Here is a 16,350-nt window from a genome sequence, read left to right as displayed (position 1 = left end):
AAAGCAAAGGGACAAGGCGGGACAGTGTTACTTCTTGAGGCAGCGGGAGGTGAGTGCAAGAAAGGCCTGACCTTGGGCACTTGAAAACTCTGTGAAACATCTCATATATATTTTTAGTTCTAGTGAGGATATTTCCAAAGTGAATAGCCTCTTGCTTACTGTCTGCCTATACTTCCTAGGCAGCAAGCGGAGATGCTGGTTGGTTGTGCAGGGGTAAATTCTTGTTGTCCACACGGGGTACCTAGTGCGATTCCTAGCCACCCCACTGTTTGCCTGGTACCACCCCTCTCTCAGTGGAGACTTACTTGTATGTTGTTATGATGCTGAACAGGTTTCAAGCAAAGCTGTTAGACTAAGACAGGCCAGGCAGCAAGGCCTGGAAATCTACTTATAAAACTCGGCCCATGAACACTCCATGGATCACAATGGTCCAATCCACAGCCGACTGGCGCATGACACGGTTACCAGGCAGCATTTTATTCTACTGTGTTTGGGGGTCGCAAGATGTTGGGGCCAAACGAAAGGCAGCTCCATTTGGAGGAACTCAGTAACGGTGCTCCATGGGCATCGGAAATGCAAGCAAGGGGTCAGCACTCGGAGAGTGGCCACTGGCAAGCCTGCGCTGGGACTCACCAGTCCTCTCTGGGCCCCCACTGTCTCCATCTGCCAAATGGGGGTGAAGGATTACAGATGGTGGAGGTGTTCCTCAATGCTAAAGGCTCTTTAGGCAATGGGCAAGGGTCTCGGCTCTGATTTTCGTAAGAAACACACACACGCTTCTACCCTAAGAAGAAAAATCAATCCAGCGCTTTTCTAGGCTACACTTCCACTCAGGTTAGTGGGGTCTCTTCTTGAACGAGAACCACAAAGAACTAGGTTCAGAATAAAAGAACTAAGTGATTGTCAGCAAATCATCAATCAGTCTGACCGCATAGGTGTTTTCTTCATAGGCAACGTAAGAAAGTGGAATAGCAGGCTTCTAATGGCCACTCACCTCTGAAACTACATTTTTAGATGCAGATGATCCTCTCTCCATCAAACTGCTTGAATTGTCTGTAATATAGTCCCTTGGCTTCCTAGTACGAACTAGCACCCTCAGTACCTTAGCAGACATGGGAAACCAACAGTGGCACCAGAGGAAGTCCAGGGTACAATTTAAAGACATCTGCAGTCTACGCTGTACACTGTATCAGCTTTGGGTCGGTGGTGTGAGCAGTTAATGCACACATCTACTAACCCAAACGTTGGCGATGTTGGTCTGCCTGGAGGCACCTAGGAAGAAAAGACTGGCCATCTGCCTCTGAAAAAGTCACCTCTGGGCAGCTAATGGCGCACGCTCGTACTCCGACATTCATGGCATCGCCCTGGTCCGGAGTCAATCTGAAGGCAGTGGTGGCAACTCCAACAATGAACCCAGCCCACTGACTGCCCAGCAGCAGGCAGCCTCGACCCCGGAGCAGCTGGTGGGTGTGGAATGCTGGCCTATTGGGACAGCGCCCAACCCAACGCCTAACCCACCGAGCCAGCAGGGATCCTCTGACAGCAACTAGCAGGTAGTAACTTAACACTTAAACAAGCGCACTCTTAAACAGCAACAGGAATGCATCACTCAAAAAAAAATGACATACAATGAGAGAAAGCTACGTGTGGGTCCCCCCCCTCTGGCCTCTGGGGGCTAATCCCACAGTCACCACCTGCAGTTCCGAATTGCTCCACTAGGTGGCCCACCACTGGTAGAAATAATGAACTATGTTCTTGTTCCTAGAGTTGAAAACTGGATGCAAGCAGAGAAAATCATTATCATTATGCGCTCTCCTCTCCCTGAGCAACTTCCTGAAAGGTTGGTGGGCAGGAAGGAGTCCGCGGTGGGTCCCAGCACACAGAAAGGCAACCACAGTCCTTTCAGAAGTCCTGAGAACAGCAAGCGGGGCTCACTGTCACAAGGGTGTTGGGGAAGGTGGGAAAGAGCAGAGAAAAAGAAGGGAGCAGTGAGGGAGAGGACAGGACACGGAATTACCATGTGTGTCCCGCCAGCTCCACATCTTTCTAGCCTGACAGGCTGGGCCACTAACAGCCTCCCGGCAAGTAGCAGCCATGTCAGTACCCGAACTGAAGGAACCACTGGAAGACTCTGCGGCCACAGGGGAGGGAAGACGAGCGGATGCTCGCGCTTCTGCTCCGCTTTCTTGGCCCACAATCTGAATACAACGTCAGATTCCCTAACGTCCTATCAAGCAGTCACAAGGGTTTTTGAAAGCTCGCCAGATGCAGAGGCCCACTTGCCGGGGAAGAAAGGGCTCCTCGATTTCACTCTCTTATTTACAAGTAAGTGGGAGCGGCCCGCTGTGCCCTGCCAGGCAATTCCTGTGCCTGGGAATCAGACAGACCCGATTGCTGCCCTAAGGAAATTACAGCCTACTGGGGGGGAACGGGCAATTACGTAAATTACTATACAATTAGAGTGGTGATAAGTGTTATGAAGGGAAATAACAGGGTTTAGAAAAACCTATAACAGGGGTCCATAAATCAAAGTGGGGTGGCCAGAATCCTCTTGACTGAAACGCATGGAAAAGAGGAGGGAAGGATGAGTGGAACCCACGTGGGTCTTGGGGGGCATGGCGGGGCGGGGTGTGAGATAGAGGGGCGCTGCCCCTGTGGCAGAACAAAAAGGAGCTCCAGTCCCACCATGGGCTAGGCACTGCGTCTCTAGCTATCACGCTGGTGGTTCAAATCTACCAGCCTCTCTGAGGGGAACAACCCACCAGCTGTCTGTTCATGAGGATTTCCAGGCTCAGAAACCCGGTGGAGCAGTGAAACTGCTCATAGGTCCCTATGAGTCAGAATGGACTCCGGGATACTGGGCTGTCTGTCCTTTGTTGGAGGGGGGGGGGGAGCTTGGAGGCAAAGGGCAAAGACTAGGAGGGAAATGGCCCGGGCCAGGCAGGTCCAGATGACACGGTCACTGCTTCTGCTCACCAGGGTGAGGAAACCTGAGTCTTCCGTGGACTTAGTGGACACCACTGAGGTAGCCGGACTGGGGCCAGTTTGCCAGGAGCTCCCTGGAAAAGCAGTAAACTACAAAACCAGTCAATTCCGACTCATGCTGCCTTTTACAACCATCATATTATGAAAGAATGCCACATTAGAGGACCAGGGACAGAGAAATGTCACACTAGGGAAGATGAGAAACACCCACTTTCAGCCAAGGACTCCCCAACGAACCAAGTGAGTAGTGAGCATCCCCCGGCAAGGCCTCTTTCTTAGGGCTCACTTAGGAGATGAGATGTATTCCTTCCCAACCCCCTGTGGTCATCAAGCCAGGCCTGCTCCTGGAGAGCACCCGTGCCAGGGTAGAGCTGCTCCGCACACTTCCCAATGGCCAGGACCGTTGGTTTAGGAGTAGACTGCCAGCCATTTCTTTGCAGGAGCCCCTGGGCGGACTTGAACTGCCAGCCTCTTGGCTAGCAGCGGGGCGCGCGTTAACGGCAGGCTCCACCTGGGACTCCAGTCTTTCTATTAAGGCGGTAAGCAAATGCCTGTGTGGAGGTATCTGTAGAACGCCTCTAAACTTGGGTCTTCACCCATAATTAACGGCCCTGTTGTTCACAGTACTTTGTGCCTGTGAAAAACTTGGCCCTGCTGCTTTGTGTAGCCCTTCCAAATGGGTGGAAAGTTCCTTTGTCAGGTGAGCTGTGGTCCGTAGTGACGGAAAGGCTGGCGGGAAGTGTATGTGCACAGGGAGCCACCTGAAAATTGTGCTGAAGGTTGGACCTGATGTTTGACGTTTCCTGCCTGTGCCGTTTGGGGGTGTGCTTGGAGGGTGATGTGTTCGTCACAAGAGTGCGAGCAATTCCCCTTCTCGGGTGATGGGATGGGCTAACTGAAAGAGTGAACAGATCCGTGCAACTACCCACTGGCTGTCCCAGGCTGATGAACGTCTTCCCCAGGCAGGGGTGGGCAGCCCTGCACTCTGAGTGGGGCCCCGGTGTCTCCTCGGAGGCACGCACTCAGAGCAGGGCGGACTTCACCATCGAGAGGAGTGCTCTGATTTCTGGGTGGGACGCGGGAGAGAACCTGGCCGAAGGAAAGAGCAGGGGTACGTTATGCTTCCACGGCCAGCGGGCTGCCGGACGAGCAGCTTTCTCTGGAGACCTGTGAGCATCCTGGGTCCGCTGACCGCATGCTTGCATTTCATCTGAAGGGTGAGGGGCAGGCAGCTCAAGGGGAAATAGCGAAGCAAATGGAAGGCCCTGCGAAGCCCCTCCCGGACTCCCGTTTTGCTGCCAATGAAAGGAATGCTTGGTTTCCCCATTCTCCTTGCGCCCTGCAGCCCTTGAACCTCCTTGGCTGACATTAAGTGCTGGCTTCCCAAAATTCCTCCAAAGAAAGAATAACTTGTTTCTTCCCCCTTGGAAAGCCAAGTAGAAGGACTTCTCCCTCCTCCTTCTCTGGGCGCCCAGAAGCCCAGGCAGGGTGGCAGGGATGGGAGCGTTGGGTCTTGGCTCATGTAGCTCTAGAACGCATCACAGTCTTGAGCTGTCAGCGTAGTAGCTTAGCAGTGGGTCCCTGAGATAACGTGGCTTATTTTGTCAGTCTTCCTGACGCAGACTTACAGTCCCAGGTAGAAAAGGCAACGAATGGATGCCTTGGGAAGCTCCATGGGTGGACACAGCTTTTTCAAGAGCATCCCTTCTATCCAGACAAGGAAAGTTCGCCAGTTGCCCTGGGAGACTTGGCATAGAATGCCTGTAATTCACACCATCTATCTCTTTCTGGGGCTTGGGCCTCTGGCAAATTACACATCTTTGTGTTGGATTAGTGTGGAATTTAATCATGCGTTATTTTCCTTCCAATTAAATTATTTATACATTTGATTAACATTTTACTGCTAGAATGGCAGATTTTTTACGGAAGTCACAAGTAAACACACACCCATTGGATTCCGGGCCAACCTCACACAGCATCGTGCGGTTGAGGGTTTGGAAGGCACTGCACATTACACTCTTCTTAATCGTCCTGAGTTTGGATGAGGAAAGAATGTCTATCAGACCTACCCAGTCCTACAAAATAATGCCCTCATTAAAGTTTGTCTGGCTGGACCCTGTCCCCTAATGGGCCCCCATTTTGGTCCAGGGACCTGTTTGTTACCCCTTTTATTTTCCCAGGCCTGAGAGTTAACCTGGCAGCGAAAGTTCAGGGCCAGCAAATTCTGGCTCTGAGGCCTAATCTGGTCACCACTTGTCAATGTAGAGCAGCCTGTGAGCTAAGAGATGTTTTTATAGTCGTAAGTCATTGAACAAATATAGATATGTATAAACATATTTACACATAATATATAATGCATAGTATATATCACTCCAAGACTATTTCGTGACATGTAAAAAGTTCTAAGAACTTCACATATCCATGTACCCATATTTCTTTCCAGTTGTTGCTTGTGGCTGTGTTCAGCACTTTGCCAATAGACACAGATAAGACAGAAGGGACAGGCTCATCCACCTTCCTAGAGTCTAGAGTATTGTTTAAAAGAAACAGAACATGTGGTCTTCATCCAGGTGTGAACTCAGAAAATGACAGAAGCCTTCTCGATGGGATTCAGGTTTTCCCCGAGAGGCCCGAAAAGGAGGAGGCCCAAGACACTGGCCTTTCTGCCGGTGACCTCGCCTTAGCTGCCAAGCGCCAGTTCTTTCCCTTCTCCCTGCCTAGGTGAAGACGAGACTGGCATGGTGGGCCTGCTGTCTCATTTGCACTGGATTCTCTCCACTTGAACTTCTAGACATGTATTATCCCAGAGACAAAGCTAGGTGAACTTGGGCCAGGTAGAACTAAACCCTGAATTTTCCCAGTCACTGCCCTTGTCAATTCCTTGCCGATTCCCCCTTCTCTCCACTGACGGAATCATAAGGAGAGTCTGCACCCTGGCCCCCGTCCCGCCCCCAGACATTTTGAGAGACTGATGGTCATCCATCAGCATCCACTGATCTGATATCTAGCTCAGCACATCCCCGTCATCACCAGCTGGGCACACAGTTAGAGAGAACTGGCAATGCTGAGCCCAGTTTGGACCTGTCGCCCTTCCTGACGCCATTGTCTTTCCTGTGTTGAATGTAGCCCCTGCAGTGGGTTGGAGCTGGGGATGGGGAAAGGACAAGTGTCTCCGGGATTACTGGCTTCTGTTGTAGCCTTTTCCCATGGGCTAGCCTCCTTTGCCTAACACCAACTGGTTCCAAGGCCCTCTGCCTGGAGGCTAGGCTTTCTGCTGACACATACATGTGAATTCGGCCCACGGGCATACTTGATAGGTAGCCCTGCGACTGTAGACAGGACTCCACCTACTGCATTTTAGGAGAGCCCCTGGGTCTAAGTGCTCAGCAACTGACTGAAAGATGGGAGGGTCAAATCCACCCATAGGCACCCCACAAGAAAGGGCTGGCAATCTGCTCACGAACGAGCTTCGCCGTTAAAAAGCCTGCAGAACACAGTTTGACGTTTTTAACATATATCTCCACATTAGTGCTAGGTCCATGGATAATGAGGCTAAAGTTAATACTATTATTTAAGAGAATTCGATCATTTGAAATTTATATAGGTTTGCTGGGGAACTGTACGCAGGAAACATTCTGTTAGGCGCAAGACAGTTTATTATTATTATACTATTAAGAACGCTCCATATTCATTTTGCTTCTGGACATTATGTTATAAAACCACGGTCGTCTTCTTACCTTAGCGTCCAGAGGCGTTACTGAAAGAGCAAGCAAAGGGGAAATGATTTTGAATCTTGCCATATTTACATTAAGCGTAATTTACTTTCAGGAAAACTGACGTAGAAATGCTTTTCCCCAAAGAAAAATTACCCCCCCCTCCAAGTCTTCCCCCAAACTTCCAGCGGAATAAGGCACCTGACTTCTTGTTTTGTGTATCATTTTGGAAAGTCTGATGCCTGTCATGCTATTGATTATCTTAGGGACACATTGTGATTGGCTTCCTGAGGTCTTCTCTAGCAGATAGAAAAAAAAAGTGTGAATCACGGACTAACAGGGTTGAAGCGGGCTTATATATTTCAATATGCAATTTAATTTTAGATAAATAAAATAATTTAAATTGTTTTGGAGGCACCCGTCAATCTTCCGCACAGAGTATTGGAAAAGCTGAAAGAGCTTGCTGGGGAAGAAGACTGCCCGGAGGCTTCACGGAATGAATGACGGATTGCATTCCTTCTGGTTAATAAAAATATCGCAGTGTCTTTCAGTACTCTGAGCGAGCTATAAATAGATGCACAAAAGCGTCAAAAGGGAAAAAAAACGCGTCAAAAGGACTCCAGAGGCATATAACATATGGTTCTCTTTATAAAACATTTTCCTATTTCTGATTTGTATATTTTAAAAATTAGGAGTAAGATAAAACAAAAATATGCTTCCGAGTTAACAAGAAGCAAGTAGCATCCGTCTGACAGGTTTTCACATCCTGTTTGTAAGCACCAATATGTGGACTGCTTAGTTGTTCTCTTTTCCGTGTGAGAAAGGTGAAAGTTTCTAATAAAGTCAGTATCTTGTTTGGATCAGGGATTTCAAAATGCTGTATTTAGAGCACGGAAATTAACCAGCCTAAAATACCACACACACACAAATGCCGCCAGGTGAACTGGACATTTTTCCTACTGTGGTCATTTCTCTATCAAAATTAATATTTAAGAATGAAAGTGTATAACAGTGAGTGAACTACTGATAGATACACCACAACATGGATAAACACTGAAAGCATTAGGTTAAGGGAAAACCAGTTATAGTTATAAAAGACCCCACACTGCGTAATTCCACCTACACAGCTGTCTACACAAGGACATCTGTAGGAACATAAGGCAGATTAGCAGCTGAGGAGGCCTGGGGTAGGAGAGATGAAGAAAATGTTCTGAAATGAACTGTAGGGGATAGTTAGACAACTCTGTGAATAAACTAAAAACCAATGGCATACAGTGAATTATATACCGTGTGAATTCCACCACAACAAAACCCCTACCAAAAATAAAGAAATCAAAAGAAAACTCCAAGCCCACTGGTGACTGGGTTCTGGTACCGAGAACTCCGTGTGCTGTGTGTGTGTCCAGGAACAGTGGTCAGGGGACAGTCAGGTTGGAGGTGACCTACCTTCCCTAGGACTACCTCCCTGTGCAGACCGAGGAGGAGGGAGACCGAGCAAGTGGCTTCCCAAAGGGACACCCCACAAAAGCCCCACTTTCTCGCTCCGCAGAGGCATTGACACGGAGCGGGCCCAGGCCAATGAGCGCAGCGTCTCCAAAGATCAGTGCCCTTGTTCCTTACATGCACCGATCTTTCAAAGGGACAGCATGCACCTCCAGATGGGAGCTGTCGGAAACGAAATGGTCTCAGAGTATCCAGACCTTTCGATCATCGGTCGGTCTGAAGGCCCTGCCACGAAAGCGGAGGAGCGCCGAGGGGCAGTTTCTCTGTAGAGCAATAACACCAACCAGTGTCTCTGTAGCTGTTACACTCTTTATCTGGCTTCAAAATAATACTGTCTTCTGTTCTAAAACTTTGAAAGGAAGATTGTACTTTTAATTTAAAATACTGAATGCTTACACTCGTGTGTACACACACATACACATACACACACACACACACACACACACACACACACACACCTTAACTCCGAGACCAGTAAAATGGTTGCCTTACAATTTAGTCTGACTTCTGCTTACCCCACATCTGTCAGAGTAGAATGGTCGGCACTGGAGTCTCAATGGTGACTTTTAGGGAAGTAGGTAACCAGGGGCCTCAGAGTGGACTCCAAACTCCAAGATGATGCTTAGCGGCCAAGTGCATTAACCTTGTGACTCTACCCCAGAAAGAGAAAACTTTTGTTTTCAGTCTCTCTGAACACAGAAGGACATACAGTTTACTCCTGTTTGAAGTTAAAAATATTAAGCTCCTCCTTGGTTAGAAGCATACTTCCAAATGACATCCTTGGAGCAGGGTCTTGAGCATAAAGTTTAACTACAAGAAAATTCAAATTTCATGAACAAATAAATATATTTGGTTTAACACTGAGATTCGACTTTTAGTAAAGTTTCTATCTTCACTGCCCTTTACAAAATCATGTTCCTTCTGCATGTTTCGGTCTGTTTCTGAAAGTTATAACAATCAATCCTTAAAACTGTATATTGCTTTGTGGAGGCACAACGGTTACACCCTGGGCTGCTAACCTCAAAGTCAGCAGTTCAAAACCACCAGCCGCTCAGAGGAGGAAAGAAGAGGCTTTCTATTCCTGTGAAGCATGACAATCTCAGAACCCACAAGGGCAGTTCTGCCCTGTCCTACAGGGTCGCTCTGAATGAGAATCAAGTCGATGGCTGTGAGTTTGAGTTTTATAATTATTGAGCATCGTATCTATGACAATTAAGAACGCATTAAAATCGCGATAAGATCAAATCGATTTAGCCTTCAATTAATCGTCTGTTTCTATTATTTGAAAAAAAGTCCAAAGTCGTCCCGTGTCGGCATCTCTGAAAGAGATGGGGAAGAACAGTGGTTCCGGAGCCAGTCACAGTCCTGATCGCATTCCTGGTCATGGATCTCCCAAAGGCCTTCCACCCTCCACTGTCAGGAGCACTGTCCCCCTGCAGAGGAAAGGAGGCTAGACAAGCAGCGCGTACGTGTGTCAAGAAGGGGTGGGGTGGTGAGTGCCAATGACAAGAACAAGCGGATCTCCAGAACTACTGCAAGAAAGCAAGGAGGAAGGTGGGCAGGCACAGTTATCCACTTGGAAATCTGCCCGGCAGCCCCACTGGGCTGACTCACTCATTCACTATTAATTCAACGCTTATTTATGAAACGACAGTTACTGTGCTAAGCACTGAGAGGCGAGACTGAATAGACATGTCTATTGGAGCTTGTCCAAGGTTGGCTGGAAGGATGCAGAAAGGAAGACTGTTTACAAACTTGTATTCATATCACAAACACCTCTGCGAGCAAAAAGTACTGTACTCAGAAGAACGCGCTCCTCTTTTCCCTCCGCACGTCACAGAAAACTAGCCAGTGTTTGGCCTGGGGTTTCCCGGTTTGTCTTTCAAACCCGGATAGAGAGGGAGCCCTTGAGCCTCTCTTCTTCAGCAAGCTTTTCAACATTAAAAAGCATCATTTCATTTTAAATCAACTCTTATACACATCTTGGTGCACTACCCCTTGTGGCTACCTCCATCTCCAGACCCTAAGTATAGAGATCAAGGTAGACACGATGAGCATACACTAATTGCTCTATATGTGGATGACAGTTTTCTTTATTATAAAGCCAGTAAAAGTGATTCCGCCTTAGGAACAGTACCGGCCCAGACACTGGGACAGGGATTGAATAATCATTTGCATATTGTGAGCAAAACAGAGGTGAGTAAGGAGTAGGCGCTTTCTGTGGTGACCGTCTAAATGAGGCGAATGGAAGACAAGATACGTGACCCGTGAACAATGCTGGAGTCAGGGGCGCCAATTCCTGGGCAAATCGAAAATATTTGTATAACTTAATTTCTCCCAAACTTAACAGGCCATGGTTGAGTGGAAGTGTAATCGATAACATCAAGTCATCGACATAGAATGTTACATGCACGAAGATGGCACAGAAAGTGATGTGTTGAGATGCTCCCTGAAAGGTCAGTGGTTCAAACCCACCAGCTCCTCCATGGGAGGAGGATGAGGCAGTCTGCTCCTATAAAGGTTTACAGACTAGGGAGGGCTTACTCCATCATTTTAGGGTGACTGGGAATCAATTCAAAGGTGGTGAACTTTACATGTATTAGACATTGCTCCACCTTCCATATGAAATAAAAAGATATTCACCAAAAAGGGCTTTCACACTTGCTGCACAGCTGCAATAAGAGCTTCACAAATAGCCTGTGCTTTTATTTTGAACATTGAACCTGACCTTGGATTCGCTGACCTTGAAAGGGTGGGCAATCAAAGCGGGAGACCTCAATCTACGGTACCTCGCAAACCCTTCAAACGTTTCCTGCGATGTCATGACTTCTCTCTGCTTCCTGGGAGCATGTTCAGCGTCACTAGCAGTTCCCTATTTGGGTCTCATGCTGCTACTCAAGGTCTCAGCTATTGCACTAAGAACAATAAAAAATGCACGCGACGAACTGACTTTTCCAACACTCCCTAGATCGAGTTCATCTGGGGGGGTGTGCAAGTATTTTAAAGCTCCATCTTCCTTTCCTTAGAAGCCAGGTAAACTTTAAATATATGAAGGATGAATCAACACCACAAAATTTTCAAAAATAAACAAAAACCCACGAACCTGGGTGCAAGTGGACCCACACAGTTGGAACCTTTGTTGTTCAAGAGTGACCAGTAGGCAGCAGGTACAAGGGAGCTGAAATACCAAAAAATGAAGGCAAGGAAGGGGTCACAGGCAGGGAGGCAGGTCCGAAGCCAACAGGCTAAGAGCAGCTCTAGAGAGGTGGACGGGAGTCTGAGAGCGAGCGAAGGGGAACTGCCAAGGCCCAGGGTGATGAAAGCACGTGCGCTGTTGGCTAATGGCGCCTTGGCGGGTGCGGGGCGTGGGTGGGAGCGTGGGAATGCAGTGGGATGGGAGAAGGGGGCTGAGGGAAGAGGAAGAAAGGAAGCGGCACCTGTGCTATGGATGAAGTCAGGGCCAAACTAGGAGGAGGGCTGGGTGGTCTAAGGCACCCATAAACTCCAGAGTACCAAGAGCAGAGAAGTGGGCAGAGCTGTGTCATAAAAGTAGCCCTCAGAGAGTCAGGAGACAAATGTTAACCACTGAACTACTAGTCAAAAGGTTGATGGATCAAACCCTCTCAGGGGCATCTCAGAAGACACTTCCAGTATCTGCTGCTACAAGGTCACACCTTTGAACACCCCATGGGACCATTCTGTGCCGTACACCTTGGGTCACCCAGAGTCTGAATCACCTCAGCTGACAGCAGTAGCCTAACTCCAAAGTCCAAACTCACTGCCACTGAGTCACTTCCAACTCAATTACCCTATAGGCCAGGGTAGAGCTGGCCCTGTGTGTTACGAGACTCCAAGTCTTCATAGGAGCAAGAAACCTAGTCTTTCTCCAATGGAGTGAGTGGCTGGGTCTTCAAACCAGTAACCAATGAATAGTTTAACTGAAGGAGCCGTTACAACCATGAAGCAGAGAGCTGTGGCCTTGGGGGAGAGGGGTGTTAAGAGAAAGAGCTCGATTTGGGAGACATTCTGGAATCATTTGTGGATAGTGAAGGAGAGAGGAGCTAGTGGGTGACACTGGTGTCTCTCGCTGGAGAGCATCTGAGATAATGACAACAGTGGAGGTCAAGTACACATGGGGAGATGCCGCTGGCTGGGGCATGACGTACTGGAGGTGCTTGGATCACAAGGTTGAGCGTAAGGGACTGAAGAATCAAAGAAAGAGCGGAAGGGTGGTCCCCTTCCCTGCCTCGTTGCACCTCTGTTCCCCAATCACATCTCGAGAGAAACTGAAGGACCTGTGGAGATGATGTGGCCTGTAAAGAACGGCCTCCAAAAAAACCTACGAGAGACCGACTTCCAAGAAACGAGAAGACCAGAAAGACAAAACCTGGGATGGCCGAACCGGAGCGCATGGTCACACTGGGCTTACCTGGAAGAGCCTGAGGCAGACTCTCTGCGGAAGCGGGTAAGACAAGGCAACTACATTCTCTGCCAGTGGCAGCTCCTCATGCCGATAGATTTCAGGGATCAGACGGAAAGAGAAAAACTGTATAGCAACATGATAGGGCATGAGCTTACGAAGGGGTCTGGCCAGCTGCTGAGGAGCTGTACACACCAATCAACAGGACACAGGTTTTTAAGTTGTCACCTGCTTCGGGAGCCCGCTTGTATCCTCTCAAGCAAGTACCATTTGCCTTTGAGTCATTTCCAAGGCTGGGCCATCCCACCTGTGTCGGAGAGGAACTGAGCTCCAGTCTCTCCAATGGCTCACTTCTAGGGAAGTAGCTCACCCAGCCTCACTTCCACGTTGCCTCTGGGTGGACTTCAACCTCCAACCTTTTGGTTAGCATCTGAGCACGTTAGCTGTTTGGACTACGCAGGGGCTCCTTAGTTCCCCTAAACTGTCTGCAAAATTTATAGCCCCTTAGCAGCCTTGATTGTGGAGGTGGAAAGGGCTTCAGACATAAAGTCAGCAACTGCATTTTCCAGCTCGGACAGAAGAGTGGGGGAAGCAAGCGGAGGGAGTCACCCGTGCCAGGATGTAATGGCCTCCTTGGTAAGAAAAGAAGGGGGGCCTGGCCTTGGGAATCCCCGGACAGCCTCCAGGCTTCTTCCGCTGGCAGAGTGGGGGTGCACTGGGTTGCTCCCTGCAGGGCAGCAGGATCCCACCTAGGAAAGCCTCTCTTAGACAACGACTATTTCACCTTATTTACGATCTTAAGAAATCCTTATGGTGCGATTGATTAAGTATTGGACTGCTAACCACAAGGTCAGTGGTTGAAACCCACTAGCTACGGGGGGACGGGGGGGGGGGGACACGGGTGGATGATGCAGCTGCTACCCCCATCCGATGTGTGGTCTTGAAAGCCTACTTTTTGATCAATGTCAGTCAGAATTGACTTGATGGTAGTGCATTTGGTTTGGGCCTTTTAAGTCCTTATTTAAATGACGTCGATTGAATGAGAATGAATAACATGAAGAATTTGGCATCAGGCTTAGAGAAAGGCTTATTAATACCCTGGGATATGCAGATGACCCAACCTCGCTTGCTGAAAGTGAGGAGGACTTGAAGCACTTGCAGATGAAGGTCAAGGGTTGCAGCCTTCAGTACGGATTGCAACTCAGTGTCAAGACGACCAAGATCCTCAAACCAAAGGGAAGAAAGACTGAAGTTGCCAAGAATTCCATGGTACTCAGACCCACAGTTGATGCTCAGGGAAGCAGCAGTCAAGAGGTCAAAGGACACACTGCTTTAGGTAGATATGCTCTAGAAGCACTCCTCAAAGAGGTGAAAAGCAAGGGGGTTACTTAGAAGACCAGGTCCACCTGACCCAGCGCGGGCACTTTCAGTAGGTTTACCTGCGTGGGAGAGCTGGCGGCTGAATGAGGAACACTGAAGAACGGATGCAGTTGAATTACGGTGCTGGTGAAGATTACCAAAAGCACGGTGGGCTACCGAAAGAACAGATCTGTCTCCGAAGACCAACAGCCAGAATGCTCCTGGAAGGCAAGGATGGCACGACTTGGTCTCACAGACTTGGACCATGTTCTCAGGAGAGACCAGTCCCTGGAGGAGGACACCATGCTCTGTCACGTGCAGTGGTCATGAGAGCGAAGGCCCTCGACAAGATGGATTATCCAAGTGGCCCCAACCATGCGCTCAAGCTGAGCACCCTTGTGAGGAGGGAACAACACTTGGCAGTGGTTCACTGGCCTGGCGTCCAGAGGGTTACTATGGAGATGGAAAGGACTCCAGGGCACCTAGCCACAAAAACATTTAATGAGAAAGACCCTGTCATCCCCCTTCCTGAAAAAACGTTGCTGACCTGAACTCTCCTTCCTCCTGAGGCACTTAGCACTTTAACACACCTGGTCGGTGGTGGTAGCTACCAACCAGTTGGTGCTGATGACTCGTGCAAATTCCATGCAAAACAGAAAGAAACGCTGCCCCGTCTTGTGCCATCCCCTTGGATGGTTGTGGATCAGAGTTTTGCACCAGGCGATTTCCGATGGCTGGTTTTGGGGAAGTGGATCACCAGATCTCACTTTCTAGTTTGTCTTGGTCTCGATGCTTTGCTGAAACCTGGTGAGCATCACGGCACCGCACAGGTCTCTGCGGACAGACGGGTGGTGGCTGTGTGTAAGGTGCATCAACCGGGGTTCCTGCGTGGAGACCAGACTTCTCCCACGGCACCACAGATTCCTGATGTTCTGTCTGCCTTCCCCCTCTAGAAGGTAAGTTCCACAGAGAGGGAATTTTTATAGGTTTTGCTCCAAGTGCTTAGAGTACTGCCTAGCACAAAGCAGAAGGAAGGCGGGAAGGAAGGTCCCGTTTCAAGTGTAATTGGAAATACCAAGTTTAAAGCTCACGTGGTCCCAGGCCTCCGTGTCCTCGCAGTCCGCTGCCTGCAATCGATTTGGGTTTTGAGAACCAGAAGCCACAGAAAAGGCAGCAATTTCCTGAGATTGCTCTGACTCCCGAGAATCTGATAAACCTCAGCATCCCGTATGCCTTCAGGGTCTAGGAAGGAGGCGCTCTCTGATATGTCGATTGCAGAATGAGGGTTTGCGTTAGTTCTGGAGGAGGACTGCGTTATCTTAGTGGGCTCCTGCTACTTATTAGGGGAGTTCTACATTGATTTTTATGCACCCTGACAATGTAAACATCACGTTTGAGGTAGGAGCTCCGGCATGTAAATGGTCACCCTAACTTTCAATATCACGTTCTGTGGACTGCGGAAAGCAACTAATCTTCTGTTTTATGATTGTTTTCTCTGGAAGTTGTTCAGTCATGGCTCTGATGAAGGGAAGAAAATAAGCCACTTTACTTTTGTGATTAAGCTACACTGTCTCCCTAGAATTTTGCCCCTTGGCTATTGCTATTTATTTATTTATTTATTTATTTTCAGTTCAGCGTTTGTACCAACATTTCTTCCCCACGCAGTGCTGCCTGCTAAGTAACATAAGACTGAAGGGCATGTTTCCTCCCTAATCTACTTGTGGAAATCTCATTAATGTAATGGAAATTTTGCCCCCTACCATGACTAAAGTGTTTGAAGTGACAGAAAAGAGGGACATAGGGTTGGTCAGATAGAGTTTCAGTTGGTGAGCTGGGGAAATACATAAGCAAAGCCTTTTACATAGAAGTACAAGTTTAGACTGAGCAGTTGAAGGAGAGAGACCAGAAGGAAAACTATGTGAGAAATGATCCGAGCCCCGTCCAGAAGCAACGTGGGAGACAGCCCTCCTGGCTAAGGGTGTTCTTCACGGGAAGGCACTCCGGGGGAGGGGCCTTTTTTTTTTTTAAATTTGAGCCATTTCTGCATTTCTCTAGGTTTTTTTTTTTAACACTGCCTTTCACCTCCCCCACCAAAGCTAAGAATTTAATTCTCCAAAAAGTGCTCGTTTATTCCTCAGAAATATGTTTTAGATTTGGGGCTTGAGCCCATAAAACATATTTTTATAAGCATATTTTCCTAGGAAAATTTGGCCAGTGTATTGTGGATAATCACACAATGTTTAGGAAGTTTCATTTAAGCCTTTCACTTGACCCTCAAGCATACGTCTTTAACATATATGTGGCATTCTTAATGGCCTCCACATTGCATGTGAAGAGATTATTAAAATAGCGCAGCAACTGGTTAAAGCT

General features: G+C 48.4%; 1 protein-coding gene across 2 annotated transcripts in view; it reads right to left on the bottom strand.

Moving 5' to 3' along the window:
* The window catches only part of GLI3 (GLI family zinc finger 3), a 335,268-nt gene that overhangs the window by 17,818 nt on the left and 301,100 nt on the right, over positions 1 to 16,350 (bottom strand). The window lies entirely within an intron of this gene.

Source organism: Tenrec ecaudatus, chromosome 9 (assembly GCF_050624435.1).
Source record: "Tenrec ecaudatus isolate mTenEca1 chromosome 9, mTenEca1.hap1, whole genome shotgun sequence".
In the NCBI taxonomy this organism is placed as follows: domain Eukaryota; kingdom Metazoa; phylum Chordata; class Mammalia; order Afrosoricida; family Tenrecidae; genus Tenrec; species Tenrec ecaudatus.
The sequence above is the reverse complement of the archived record's forward strand: the minus strand, read 5'-3'. Positions and strand labels throughout refer to the sequence as shown.